Genomic DNA, 15,491 nt, shown 5'->3' on the forward strand with positions numbered 1-15,491 from the left:
CCACCCCCCACCCCCACCCCCCTGCTTGGGGAGCCACCGGCAGTGGGTCTGCACAGCTTTTAGTAACGGTCCCCCACAGTTTGTGATAATGGCATGTGGGAGCCCCCAGAAATTTGGGGAATTGACAGTAGTGTCTCGCTTGAAAGTGTGGAGGGCTCACCAGTGCGATCCAGCTTTAGCTAGGTTGCCCCAATGGTTTGGCATGACAGTTGCACTCCTTGTCTCTTGGGACAGTGCTTTTTCGGTTAACATTTTTGAGGAAACTTCATTTAACAAAGTGTGTTTCTTTTTAAAATTTAAAATTAAAGTAATTCTTCCCACATATTTCCCCCCAGTTACTAATATTTTTTGCTTGCAAGAAAAGATATGAAGTGCGTGCAATGAGGAAATGCTAGCTGGAAATGAAGTTAAATGTATAAGATCAAAAGTTTTATTTCATTATGATAGAGTTTTATAAAAAGTTCAAGTGCAGGAGGACTCTGCTGTTTGAGCTTGTACTAAATTTTCAAGACCAAACGGAACAGTGGATTTTCATAACGCGAAGTGTATTGAACAATGTGCTGGCAGAATGATGTCGCTAATATATTATCTACAGGCAACTATGGGAGTTACGCTTCTGCTAGCGAAATCTTCCTTCTTGGCTTGGAAATACGCCTACAGCAGGGATTCCCAAGCCAGGTTAGCTGACACATCAGCCGATCCGATGAAGTGCAGGAGCTCCGAGTACCTGCAGCAGCACCTGTGAGTACCCATCGATGGCATCCAGGGAACCAGCCTTCCCCCCTCACCCGGCCCCTGCTCCTCATTGCACGGGCAGTGATACCCACCTGCGGTCAGGAGGGATGCCACAGGTCACGTACCAGTGATGGGGATTCCAGCTAAAGATGCATGCGTGCGTTTCACTGGACTTTCAAAAGTGCCTGACTTCCACTGATTTCTTTCTTTTTGATGAGTATCTGTCACATGAAACACGTGGACGCCTCTTCCTTCTAATGTCTCTGTTCCTTATACCCGGTGTCTCTGGGTTATATCAACCTGTTCTGAAATGGCAGCGGCCGTTTCTGGCTTCCACTGGTGGGAAACGCCGCTTGCCCACTAGATGGCATTCTGAAATCTGTCCTGGGGATGGTAATCCCAACAGGAGTGGAGATCCGTCTTGGTTTCTTTGTAAAACTGGTTAAAACTAAACATGGAGTAGGTAGCATCACTATTTGATCAATGTTACCAATCATAAGTATTTTCTGATTAAAGAACATTGTCAGAGTTGTATAAAGTAGTTGGAAATCATGGGAAAAATTAAATTTAAGATTGTTTCAAGATTCAGATCCAGCCATCGACTGTGTTTTTGCACACACTTCCTTCTGCTCATCTGGGTAAACTTGTTTTGTCTTGTGGTGGAATGTCATTAAACCTAATGTTTTGCTCTTGGTTTGGGTTTACATGGGAAGGATGCTATCGTTTTGGAACAAAATCTTCCTGGTGACCATCTCTCTCTCCATTAAGATGAAGTATGACATTGTTTTAGGCAGTGATACGATAAAAGATTTCCTTGAAAGAACAAATGAGCACTTTGCTTTTTTAAAAATCCTGGCACTGGCAAACTGTAGCTTTAAGCAGAGCACTGCACACAATGAAACTGTCATTGAAGCTTCATACTCACTTTAAGTATGTCATAATTGCTTCCCCAAAAGTAAATCGGGCCACCAATTTCTGTCAAAACAATTCAAGGTTTTGTTTTAAGTGTCCAGATCTGCATTGTGCTGTCTGCATCTTGTCTGAATCCTCATTCAGAAGCCATTGGGAACATAAGGCATCAAAATCAGAGTAACAGTGGCTCCGTGACCCAAAAGCAAATTCTCCTGATAATAGAAATATTAATGCTGTTATTTTGTAACTTGTGAAGTATGTTTCTTACCAAATTTCTTTCTAAAACACAGAAGCAGTCATAAATATTCTAGAAATACATGGATTAGCTTTACGGCTCTTATTTTTTCTCAAAATCTCTCAGCTAGACCAAGCTTAAGTTTTAAATGAGGGCAGTGGCATTTCAGAGCCACTGCTGGGAAATTTGTCTATTTTATTGTTTTGTCTGTTTTATTGTTGCCACTTACCCGTGTGAAGTATAGACTCCAAACCACATTTGTGTTGGATTGAAAAGTAGAATCTCCAAAGTAGGTGATTAACAGTAAATAAGTCTGCTCTTTAGCAAAGTTTTATTTGTCATCTGTGCTAATATGAATCTTAATATCCTAAGGTCTAAGAGTGATTTTCATTAATATGACTATCTTACAAAAAAAAGCCCAACAAAAAAACCATAATGAGTCCATAACTTGTTTCTAGGGGTTGTTCAGTTGATTAATTTGTGCCATCTCTTCCTTTAGGTGTTGAAGTCCTGAAAGAATCCCACATGTGCAGAAGGGGAAATTCCTGTGAGACAGCACAGACAGGGAGCAACCTCAGGTGGGTCAAGAACAGAACCAGAAAGCTGTTGTGGTGGCTCTTTCTGTCACCGCAACAGCACCGGAATAGGTGCCCTGGGACTGAAGAGCTGTGAGTCATTGTAGCTCCAGTAGCAAAGAGCAATACAGTGATACGGAGTTGTTCTGACCAGACAACGGTTCTCTTTCTCCCGTGTGTCTCCAGCAGGAGAGTGTGGGAATACTTAGGATGTAACTGCTGTCTGGACTGCGTGTGGGGTGGGAGGAGTTGGGCATTCCTAAGGCGGGTGCCAGAGGTTGTGTAGCTGTACTTGCGTAGCCAACAGTCTCGAACATCTCGATTATTACTGGTTGGTGGTTAGTAACTTTCTGAACATCTGTTTATTTCTCTCTCTCCCTCTTTTTATTTGTGCATTCCATCGAATTGATATATTACAGAATCTCGTGTAGCTGATTTGTGTAGTTTCCAAACTACATTTGCTGTGTTTCTTCAAGTTGCATACAGTGACCTTTCTGTCAGATTCTGATTACACTTGCCCAGCTACGCCTGCCTGAACCCTTGGGAACACGCAGAGATTGTTTCGGGGAGTAAGACTTCTCAACTGTATGGGAAATTCTGTATTGCATTGAGCTACGGTTCTTTCTTGGCATAGCTCTGCTGAAAAGATTACAAGCTCTTACAGCTTGATGATGTACACAGTCCTTCTAATCTAATTCAAAGGCCCGTGATAACTGTTTTTTATCTTGCAAAACCTGTGGAAAAAACCTCCCTTGAGATGAATACATTGTGTGTGAACAGACCAAATGGGACCATTTTTGCTGTCACCTCGTGTTAATATTAGGAAATTCGAGTATTTCTTACAGCTAAGTGATTGGCTCTGTCCTTCGTTACCGTGGTAGCTGACATCTTGTTTAACAGAAGAATTGCTAAAAACCTTCAGACAGAGGGGTGTCTTTTTCAGGATAATGATCACTATCACATTCCAACAGTAACAGTTGTATCAAAAAGAAATACCAACTGGCAAGAATCTTCTCCGAGTCCCACAGAAAATATTTTTGATTGAAATACGTGTCACCCCAGTGGTGGTTATAGCTGATCTCTATGTTCTTGTACAATTCACGTTCGTAAAAGTAATGCAGAACATTGTGTGCTGTGTGGAATTACAGTGCACACCCTTAATATCTCTGTAACAAAACAAATGTTCTCAGCATGGACTTTGATACACCCTCTCTGTTCTTTGTTTTTGTAACATTAGTTTGTCAGAGAAAATCTTCAGAGATACATTTGAGATACCTGGTATTTTAAAATTGTTTATTTCAGGTGGATATAGAATGTAAGACAGCAATGAGTCCAGCTGTCTTACTGAAAAGGAGAGTCTCATTTCTTTGATGTTGTCTCCAGATGCTTGCACGGGTCTTTGTCTGTAGTCCCAGTGGTGTGTATTCTGTTATACTTGGGGGTGTGTATGTTTTCCTCTTTTTAAGTTAGTCTAGAAAGCATTTTGTGCCTTCAGCCTTGTGTCCGTGTTTACCCTAAATTTGATGTTTTACTGTGGAGTTGAAGCATTTGTGCAGTCTTTTGCATCTTTTCCAGTTCATTATCTATATGCTAAGTACTATATGGATTTTAGTTTAAATCATACCACAGCCAGAGGAATGATTCCACTTGTATGAGAATACCTTTTTATATCCTGTATGCAACTACATTGTGAATCTACATCCAAAGGTAAAGCATAAACTTGGCTGACCTTGCAGCCATTAATTTTGCTGCCTACTTCCCAACAATTCTGGTTTTGTTTGCTTCTCTAAAAGGGTTTTTGTTAAGCACAGAAGCAATATCTATTATTTGATTTCGGTAACCATTTCACTGCCAAGTTCTCTGGGGGCGATCACATCCTTTTGCCCTTATTTAACTGTTCTAGCTGAACCATTTCACTTCAGATATCTGGAAGACCTCTGTCTACTCTGGTATTTTAACTTAAGTAATTCACTGAAATTGAGAACTTTTCCTAGTAGTGTAGATACAGTCTGAAACATTTGTGATTAAGACAATCTTGCAGCTGTCTGTTGTGTATTCTCATTCTAGCTAGAAGAAATCTGGACAGGTTTCTTTCCATGTTTGCTCTTACATCCCTCCTCTCCTCCCCAACATTTGTTAGTTGGGAAATAAATTTCATAGTTTTGAAAACTGCTAGGTGTTCACATTCGTGTCTAAATCTAAATTCAAACTAACTTTCTCAATGGCATTCGTTCCAGAGTCAGTGGACTAAAACTATGTCCAAGAATTAAATCAGAGCAGAGCAAAAGCTTCACTAATAGTTAAGATTGAAAAAACCCTCTTTGTTCAAAATTGAACTCTTCTAATACTCTGAAATCCCTGTGTTTACTTGGATGGTTTGAAATTTATCATGCAGCAAGGGATTAGTGTTCTGAGTTTTGGATCAGCTGATTGGGGATTGTTGAAGTACAAAAGAAAAACCTTCTTTGAATAAACATGCATGACGCTCCTAAACTGAGCAGCTTCTGCTATCTTTGTGTGAACTAGTTGGACGAGAAGCTTCTCGATTCTTCTGTGCGCTGGGCTTTTTTTGAAGCATTTTGTGGTGTCTGAGGTTTAAAACTGGAGGCATAATCTGGCTGTATTATTTTTCAGCCAAATCAGTTCCTTGATCTGGTTGAGAATGTAGCCCCCAAAAGAGCACAACTGTCACAGCTGGAGGGGCAGTCTGGGCGCTGGTAAGGAACGGCACTGTCTCGAACCAGTGTTGTTTCCAGACACAGTTTTCGGAGGATAGCATTCTTAACTGGGTGTGAATTTGGGAAGAATCTGTGACTCTGTAAGGGCAGGAGGATGTCTGAGTTATACTTCTCTGTGTTAGGAAAGGGGGAGATAGTTGCAGTAATCATTAAGGTGAACAAAGCAGAGTGCGTTATCCAGTGCTTCATGAGCTGTTCTCTTTTACCTTCTGAGAACGCTGCATTGAAATAATGGATCGCTATGCTCACCTTTAATTTCTAAAAGATGGAAATTGCTGGATTTCTGTGACGCTTGCTGTACACGAAGGGAGCTCTGTGCAGCATATGTGACCCATTTTTGGTGTCTTGAAATGGTCTCATCTGCTCCAGTTTCCTCCTTTAGTGTTTTCAGAGTTTTGGTTGATAGGTTCTTCTGCGTGTAGACCAAATGAATGAAGTAATGTCTATTCACAGATTCTCAGGGGGCTGGCTTGCTCAGCATTTATCCCAGATAGAGCATGGAACTGACCACATGTTTGAAAAGCAATATCAAATGCAATGTTTGGAAAATAACTAAACTCTACAGGTAGTAGTCAACCTAATATTCAAGATTTGGGACGTCTGTTTCTCAAACATCAAGGTCTAGTTCCCAGGTTGCTTTGAGATCTGAAGGCGTATCCTGCAGATAATCTAAATAAAAGCTTCTGAAAGCAGAAAATACAAAATTACAGTATTTTATTTCATCCTTTTGCATATCTTTCTCTTTTTATTCTGGTCAAGCACAAAATTCCCTGGTTTGGGTCCTATGGAGGTTTATGCAGACTGATGCTGCACATGCACGCTTTCCAGCCAGCTGCGATCCAAGGATGGTGGTCAAGCGGTTTCTTGTGTGGAGACCACTGGGGAACTGTAACTTTCAGCTACTCAGGAGGATTCTTCTAGACGTACAGCTCTGAGTGTGCCACCTAACATGGAGGAGCTGCAAGATTTCTTAGAGGTCACACTGGCCTTTTATGATGCAGTGGAGACATACAGGGTGTAAGTAAGCCTGGGAGCTGTGTCATTAATGCTTCAGCACAGGGACTGCACTGGGGGAGGCTGAGGAATTCGAATGAATGAGCCACGTTGTGTTTTGTGTATGTGGAAGACAGTTGGTAGGCAGGAGGATGGCAAAATGAGCTAAGGGTGTGACTTGAGGCAGCGAAGCACTGGTGTAGGGCCCAGGTTTGTTGCTGGCTATGTAGCAAAGTCTGGAACCATCCATTTAGTTGCTGCCTGTGATTATATATTTAGGCACAAAGAATGCCAGGCAATCGGAAACAATCGTTTAAATGTGGGATAGTCAGCTTGCGTCTCTTGAACAGCAAGCAGATTATAAGAAGTTCACATGTAGTCCCCACACTAGGGATATATCAGGTGATCCGCAGTGGGATTATGCCGGTCCAGTTCAGCAGTCTGAATCCCTGTTAGTGGGAGGAAGTCAGCCAGATGGGATTTCTGAGTCTGAAACGTGTCATCCTGGCACCCGCCCACCCACTACTGCTCCATCCTTCAGCAGTGTCGAAGGAGCTCATGGTGCTTGGTGTCACTTCCCACCTGTGAGTTATTGCTGGGGTTTCCCATTCCTGCAGCCTTGAGTTCAGCAAACGTCCTCTGGATCTTAGCCATAGGGAAAGTGTAGCCTGTAATGTGTAGTCAGAAGAGTTGGCCATCCATGTGCTGATAGCTCCTACAATGCTAATATCTAAAGTAAGAAGGATGAACTAGAAACCAAAGTATCATGTGAAGAATGTTTGGATGAGTGAATAGAAGGGGATGTTTCTGACTGCTTTATCTTCTGAATGGTTATTTGTAATCATACGTAACACAGACTAGCCTTGCGCATCACAAACATTTGAACTCATCGTGGTAATACCCATTTCACTATAATGTTCTCTACAGAATAAAGTACATGGGAATCATTTCCAGCTGCTTTAGAACTTTAGGTAATGGCTGAGTTCAGTTATACTTAATGAAAAGTCTGACTATAAAAGGCAATCCATTAATACTAATACCGAGGATTCTGTAAGAGTCAGGCTGGGTGTAGCAGCGCTAGCACTGAGAAAAGCATCACTTCCTAGCTGGGACAGCGATCTCGCCCATCCTGGCCCTCCCTCACAGGATATCTCGCAGGGAAGCAAGGTCGAGGTATGCGTGGGTGTTCTCTGGAGCATCAGCGTGGGATCCAGGGAGCCTGGTGCGGAGCTCGACCTAACGAGTAGGACAGGAGCCAGGCTGACTACAGACAGCCACTCTGGTGTCTGCACTGGTCTAGTTCTTCTCCAGGTTGGATCTACTGAGCTTAATGTAAAGGCTGTGTTATTGGAAAGCAATGCAAAACTTCTGCAGCACAGCTGTGTGGGACTGTCTTAGCAGCAGTATACCTACGCGCCTGTGGTGATTTTGCGCATAGTGCAGATTTGAGCTAACTCTGGATAGAATTGATTCAGGTGCTTCTATTTCATGCCACGTCGGTGTAGATTGGAGATAAATCCATCCACAGAAAACAGAATTAGCTTTGTGTTTTCTAGCTAGCCAATCACGGCTAGACTCAACCTGCACCTATATGTTAGAGGAAATTCTTCCATGTTTTTTTTTCCCCTAATTTAAAAAACCTTAGGAAATGTAAAAGAAAAAAATCTTCATGGACAGAATTAATATAGTGAGGCAGTATCCTATACCCTTCTGAAATGCTGAATTTAGCAACACAAAGATTGCTGAATTCTAGAAGTAAAGCATTTATAGTGTACTCCCACACAATAATTCTTCCGTAAAGAAATAATCTTTCCTATGCATATACTCATTCTAAAATGTAGAGCAGAGCATCTCTCCTACTCATAGTAACTTAAGGCTATTTCAGACAAAGAACATCTGCTGAATATAGCAATCATTTTGCTGTTTTCTGCATGATATTATCTAATGCTGTGGTTTTATTTGTGTGTTCTGCAGACTATCCATCCAGCTGCTCACAATATCCACAGCAGGGAGGCTTTGGGAGTCAACACTGAGACAGACTGTATGCTATGCTGTACCGAAGGAAGACATGCAGGATTTCTAAAGCGATGTGTGCGTCTCTTCTAGTTGGTTGATTACATATGTATTAGGCAAAATGAAGGACTCATCCCATTTTCTTCCAGATGGTCTTGTATCATTAATCAGGGTTAGAACTTTACTGTGTTGCTACAGCTGATCTGGAACTATGCCTGGCTCCTTGGATGCACATGATATGTTTGTGAATAATTTCCATTATTATTGCCATTTTCAGGAGGCACAATTAAGTTTGAGGATTTGAACATAAACATAAACACATGTTCCTCAGCTTCAGATTTTTGTTCTTCATCTCCTGCATCTTAGAAGAAAAATGTTTTGTTGAATTTGGTGTTGATTTTTTCCGTTCACTTATTTTATTTTTAATTTAAGATGTGAATTCCTTGCTGTTTGAATCATCCAGAGAAAGGGCAGTCAAATTTATAATACCTCTCTCTCTTATAAGACTTGACCTTTTCAAGAGATGTCTGCTGACATCTTCATTCACACCTTCAACTTTTTAAAGGCATTGCAGGTCTTTGTAGAATCAGTGTTTCACTGGGTAACTAAAGCTCTAATGAAGGTTTGCTATAGTCAGCAGCTCTTAGCTGTTTTCAGATGTAAAATACGATGGTACTTGCGGGTGTCCCTTTAAAATTCCAATTTGTTGGAATTTTTGGTTGAAGATTGGACATCATTTGCATGTAGATATTAAACTACCTGTGCGTTAGCTAGAACTAGCTGTTAATTTTAGAACTGTTTAAATTTTAGTTGGCCACCACTGTATTATAAAGGAATATTTACATTCTGTTTAGTTTAAGTAGGTGTCAGCCTAGAGGAGTGAAAACAAAGCACTGCCATCCACACATTACTGCTTACCTGTGGCCGGATCCATGTGTTCTAGAATCAGCAGCGTTTTAGAATTAACCTTCAAAAACCTCAAAAGTTCCATGGTATTATATGAACCAGTCTGTATTGCTGGTATTAAAGAATCATGCAAGTGTTGCCTTGGCCTTAACTAAAGCTACATGGCTTATACTGATTTAAGAGACTTCCACAAGAGGGTGCACTAGTTCAACAAAACCCCATATGAACCAAATGAACGTGTCCCCATTGTGGGCATATTTCCTGTCATTTTATGTATTAACTCATGTATCTAAATGAACTTTAAAATTGGATGGATGTTTTAATCAGTTGAATGTCCCAGAGCGTCTCTCCGATCTGTCACGGATACATGAGTGGATGCGTGGTACTTTGCGGGTGAGCGAGTCATGCAGTTTAATTTTGAACAAGAAGTGCTGTTTCCAGAAGTCCCGTTGACCCTGATGAAAGGCTGTCTGCCCACTCCGGTCACAAAATGCCATTTAGACTTCTGTGTTTTTTTAGTGAAATGTGTTACCTCTTCCTAATTTGTGCCTGATGCCCTGCAAATGCTCACTACGTGCATTTTAAGAATAAGGTTTTGGAATTCTTTTTTTTTTTTTAGTTTTGAAGCATCATTAATTTTCCTCTCAAAGTGGTACAGCACTGGGTAGTACAGCTGCAGAAGAAAACTCCATCTAGAAAGATGACTTCTTGCGAGACTGCTGACTTGAGTATGACTGATACAATTTTTTTTCTGTTTCTATTTTGTGATAAAATTATTTCTTGTTTCATAAGATGGATGGGAACTCTTAGTAACGCTTCAGCTAAAGTTTTATAATGTTACTGTACTGATATGCTAAAAGCATTAAAGTGTTCTGCTGCATGAGTTGGCCAAAGTTCTAGGTCAATTCCCTAAGACTGCAGTCCCAGGATAGTAAGGTATCTGCAGAAATTATTAACTCTAACAAATTTTCCAGGAAAAGGGACCGCTTTTGACTCATGAGTGCCCTGTCTGAATACATGAATCATAAACCACTTACAGCGATAAGATTATCTGATAGTCAGCAAAATAACTAGAAGTGTGGTGCTATTCATATGTGTAATATATGATGTTTTTTTTCTGAGAAATGCAGGTTTTGCCAAACATTCAGGTTTTATTAAATAAGAGAGACAGAATGGTGGGCTTTTAAAACCTTTAATTACTAGTACAAGATACTAAAAGAAGGTAAATTTGAGACTAATTTTTGTTACTGCTAGCTGCAAATGTAAATGTTGGGTCTGTATTCAAAAGGTTTCATTTACTAATACTGATGAATTGGAACTACTCCGGGTTTGGTACTTTTGAGCACTGTGAAAGAGAAAAATTGGAGGTTTTACTAAAAAATCACCCCCCCCACAGTGAATATGTTGTTTAACTAGCAAGAAGATTTTTATTTTAAAGACTATAAACTAGCCAGCTTCTTCCATTTACACCAGTTCTAGATTATTGGGTAAGCAGACGAGGCTTTGTTTTTTTACTTGCTTGCGGATAGTACCAGAAATATAATCTGTGTTTATGTTTTTCTTAAAAACACTGTGCTTTTAGGTCATTGCTGCCCTCCAAAGAGCCAAATGCATCTGCCAGTCAGATAGGCAATGCTGCTGAGTTATCCGAGATTCCCGGCTGTATCTGATAGTGGTAGGAGGAATAGTAATTACTATAGTTATTTATTTACTGATCATCTTGCTCTGAATATAATGGCATTTTCAGAAGCAATTCTTCATCCTGGCAGTGTGTGGAAGGTAGCCGTTTTTAAAAACATAGATACACAACACAGATGCCCCTTATCTGTGCCCCCCGGCAAAGTAGGGTCCCAACTTCTTTTCCAGGCTCTGGCATGAAGCATGTACCACTCCCAGGGGTTCCTCCTCCCGACCTGGAGTTACGCCTACCAGCCTGGCCAAAGTTCGGTCAATGTTGAGTGTTTCCAGTGAAGGGAGACATTTAATACAAAATTTCACCTCAGCATGTTTGAACCTTGACATTTCCGCCCTCCTCATCTTCAGGAGAGACCATAGCGAGAGGTAGCCCACTAGGTGTCACTCCAGAAAAGGCTACCCGAATGCAGGTGGGGACTAAACCTTTCCTGCCCTCCTCTTCATTAGTGAAACTGGCTTCCATTAGTTCACTTTCATGTAAACACAGCAAGCACTTTTTTCACTTTAAAAAAAAACCCAACCCAAAACAACAAACCAATTACTATTACCAGTCTTAGTATTAAAAGGGAGGATAGAAATAAGCATTGGTATGTAAAAGAACCATCTCTTTGGTTAATTTTAAAGCATTACAGTAAAATTTATCTACGTAATGGAATTCCTGAGTTTTGTATTGGTTTCTGCAATAAATGTACATCTTTTGTTCAGTCCTGTAAAACATTAATAGACTGATTGTCACTGCTAATATCAAAGTCAGAAGTTTAGTGTATTTGCTAAAATAAAGGTGATACAACTTTGTGGTCTGTTTCGAACTGCAAATAATGATAATGATTCAGTAGCTTAAGAATAACAACTTTCATTCCTTTTTCTTATTTTCAGCATTCGTGTCTGCTGCTACATAGCAAAGAAAGAGGCATGTACATTTGTATGTTCTCTTTGACTTTGAAGTGCTCCAGGGTTGATCCACTGTGTCGGGTGCTGTTGTGTGTCAAGGGACCTGTGTCCTCTTCCAGTCGCCACTGACTTGTTGCTTAACCTTGGATATGTCTCACTTTGTATTTTTGCTGAATTGTTATAGCAGACAATTAAGATTAAGAAAATATTAATATAATTACATAATAATGATGATAAAACAGCTTTGAACTGTATATTTCATATTTTATGTAGTAATAATATGTACTGATTTCTTTACTTGTATGTAGTGGAAAATCCAGTACTAAAAAGCAATTTTTAAAAGAGTGTAAAATGTTATGTAGTGGTTGATTGATGGAATTGGAGAAACGATAGAGAAGTTTTTGAAGGAAACTCTCATACTACTGAAGTCAGCTTCATTCTCGATTTGCTGTGTAGAGTGAGGTAGATTATTTTAGACATACAGAGTGTAGGCACGTTGGGAACTGGAGGCGCTGAGATTCCTCGCAGGAGGAAATTTTTGATGCCTTAAAATCAATGAAGACCACCTAAGAACAGTGTTACATATCATCTCAAAATAAGTTAACTTTGAACCAATGTAACTTTCTGTAAGCATGAGTTTCAGTCATGCAACTTCTCTGTTGAGTAGCAAGAACTTGAAGTGATAGGAGTGGGTTTGTGCTTATCATGCTGTCAATTAAGTGAATTATCGTATTATCAATGAAAAGTAGTCTTGCAGTACTGGTGGTTTTGCATGATGACCTTCAATCACTTTTTCTGGAAAGGCTGCCTTAGACACTAAGGGGTGTGCCACATAACACCACATCACACCCTGCCTTTTCTTGTCAGTAGTTTCAATGTTCAACTGCTCCATAATTGAGAAAATGAAAATGTAAACACGTTAAAAGTTTTGGACAGTTGGCTGAACTAGATAATGCGGTTTAGAAAGATATCCCGAAGGCAGGGAAGTATTTTTAGCTTCATTAACTTATTTTCCTGGTTACAAAGAATCAGGAGAAAAAGGTTTTAAAACGTGTTGGTCTATACGCTGCACTGTTTTTGCTCCCAAAAAATGTCAACCCACAACATCCCCAAAACTGCATCTGCAGGAATTCTTAATCTTTAATGAGAGGGCTTCCCCACACCCACTGCTAGCCACCAGCAGCGGTTTTTGTTGGGCACATCTAGCATCACCATGGCCCTTTTTTTTAACTTTCCTTCAGGAGCCTGTACTTTCCCTTGAAAAGTAAGTTGACAGTAGTTTCCCATTGTTTCTTCCCCAATGTGTACTTTAAAGGGCTCCGTTACAGCAGCCTGACAAAGGTCACAAAGAGATTGCAAGGTAGAGGCATCCTGAGAATGTGTGAAATACAACTATGGAAAAGGTTAGACTTTAATTTCTGGCTCTCTATATTAATTTCATTATATTGGAACCTTCTTACCATTGCCTGATTTTAAAATGGTGGGATATACCACTCTGAAACTTGTTGGGAGGGGAGAAGTTGCGGAAGACAGAATGTGGAGTCTAACAGCATTCTTTTCTGCTGGATTATCTGGCAGAAATATATTGAGCTAAAATAAGAGCTTGTGGCAGTGACTGTACCTCTCCCTTCTCCTTCTTGCTGGAAGTGCAGAGAGCAAGAGTCTGTGCAAGATAGACGTGGGAGGTAATGGCTTCAGAGGAGCTGAGAGGATGCAGCACACCTTTTGTGTGCCGCCTTGTTCTGCAGCATCCTCCCAGTTCCCACCATTTGTTGACTTCGCAACATGAAACATAAGAAAAGGACAGTTAACCTTGCCGTAATGGGATGTGTTTTAAGAAGTTCAGAATGTTCATTGTGCAAGTATTGAGGTAGACAAGGAGCTCTTGTTTCTGTCACTAGAAAAAAATGTGTTGGAGCCTGAGAACTTTTTTTTAGCGTGGACATTTAAGTCAAAGATGTTTCCCTTCTTTCATCAGCAAATAAGTGAAGTGTGCATACTGATTATTCCATTATTTGCAAGTCAGAATTGTAAATTACTGCATTCACTCTGATGCAGTCTACCATCTGAAAGAAATAATTAAAGCTTTCTTTCTCTTGCCTAAGATTTAAACGTGTATTTAAAAATGAGATCATTCTTTTATGGTGGTCATAGTTTCTTTATATATTTGTGTGGGGTAGCCTCAGAAATGGGTGTATGATCTGCTGGTGTGCTGTGATGTATTTCCTTTCATTATACATTTGTTTTGAGAAAGATAGTTATTCTGGGCCTCCGTCTTCCCTCCGTTACGTCCTCACAACCCCACTGCAGTGGGAGTCGTGCGTACCTTAGTGTGTAGTTCAGCCATATGTGCTGCTTATTTATATCTCATGCGTGAAATAAGCTATTCCAAACAGATAATTTCTGTTCTGGTAATAGAAGATAAATGCAAGCGTGTATCCAGTTCTTTCTCGGTAATTGAGGATATGACACATTGCCAGTCACCGTGCTCGGTAAAGCTCTTGTTTTGTCGAGTCCAGACAGTGTAAGGCTGTGCCTGTCTGATGTTTCACACACTCAAGAGTTCAATTAATTTACAGATGATAATTTGTTTTCAGCTCCTGTAGATACGGATGCCTTCTTTACTCAGCCTCTATTGTGTCATTCGATAAGAAGTCAGCTCCGGCTGCACGAAGCTCCATTTTTGTAATTTGTTTGTAGAAATGGCATATTCTCCCTGCATTATAAACGCAGCTGTGCTGCATTTTCAAAACGCACTGCAAAGCTCCTGTCATCGTAAAACGACAGTTTCTTTCCAGATGCCTGTATTTTCTGTATACGTAATTTCATAAAATCACTGAGCATAAGGAATGAAAGACTGGCTTTATTTAAAAAGAAAACAGTAACACAAATAAAACAATAGGCGTTCCGTCAACATAAATTTTAGCTTCTGAAGTTATTTACCTCTTTGTAAGTTATTTTCTCTGGCCAAGTTAGGGATGCAGCTGCACTGAGTTCTGGTGGCGTGGAGCCGGTGTAAACTGATGGCCGTGTCCCGTGGAGATGGACTACCGCATCCAGGCGTGTGGCTTGACAGTGTCCCCAGCCGTCACCCACACAGCCCGCAGCCGGGCTTTTGGACAGAAGGAAGTTAACGATGCACTTAACGAAGTCCACTGATAAAATACACTGTGAGAATAAGTAGTAACTTACTGTAATTCATTATATTTGCTGCACTTTGTGTGTTCTTTTCCCGAGTGTGTCCGGGGCAGCCGGGCCGGGGGCTGAGCTCCGGCCATGTGGGCACACAAAATGAGTCACCGTGACTTTGTTCCAGGATGGACTTCTGGTTCGCTTCTTAGTCATTAATTAGTGTTCTTTGAGTGAGTTACACCGTGAAATTCAGTGCGATGTGGAAGTGGAGGCTGCTGTCTTTGGCCTTGCCGCGGACGGTCGGTTCGTGGTGGTGGTGTGTCCCCTCAGCGGCGAGGGCTGAGGCGCGCTCGGGCCTGGGCACGGGCCTGGGCTTGGGGCTTTGAGGACACCCGACTCGGGAGTCTGAAGACACCAATTTGGGGCTTTGAGGACACCCGACTCAGAGGTTTGATGACACCAGACTCGGGGGTTTGAGGACACCGCACTCAGTCAGACGTCGGGGTGTACGTCAGGTTTGCAGAGGTGAAACGCTTAATGCCCGGTGAATCAAACGCGAGAGGGGACTCCTTATCCCTTTGCCGTCGGGAACGATCTCGTCACCGCCCTTTCACTTTGCTCTGGAGTCGGTTCGGGGACTTCAGCGACGCGAAAAGGCCGCGGAGG

General features: G+C 41.1%; 1 protein-coding gene across 1 annotated transcript in view; it reads right to left on the reverse strand.

Annotated features, from left to right (window-relative positions):
- Positions 1 to 15,491, reverse strand: part of SSR3 (signal sequence receptor, gamma (translocon-associated protein gamma)) — a 21,693-nt gene that overhangs the window by 3,594 nt on the left and 2,608 nt on the right. The gene's annotated exons all lie outside the window — the stretch shown is intronic.

Source organism: Charadrius vociferus, unplaced genomic scaffold (genome assembly GCF_000708025.1).
Source record: "Charadrius vociferus isolate BGI_N301 unplaced genomic scaffold, ASM70802v2 scaffold104, whole genome shotgun sequence".
Taxonomy (NCBI): domain Eukaryota; kingdom Metazoa; phylum Chordata; class Aves; order Charadriiformes; family Charadriidae; genus Charadrius; species Charadrius vociferus.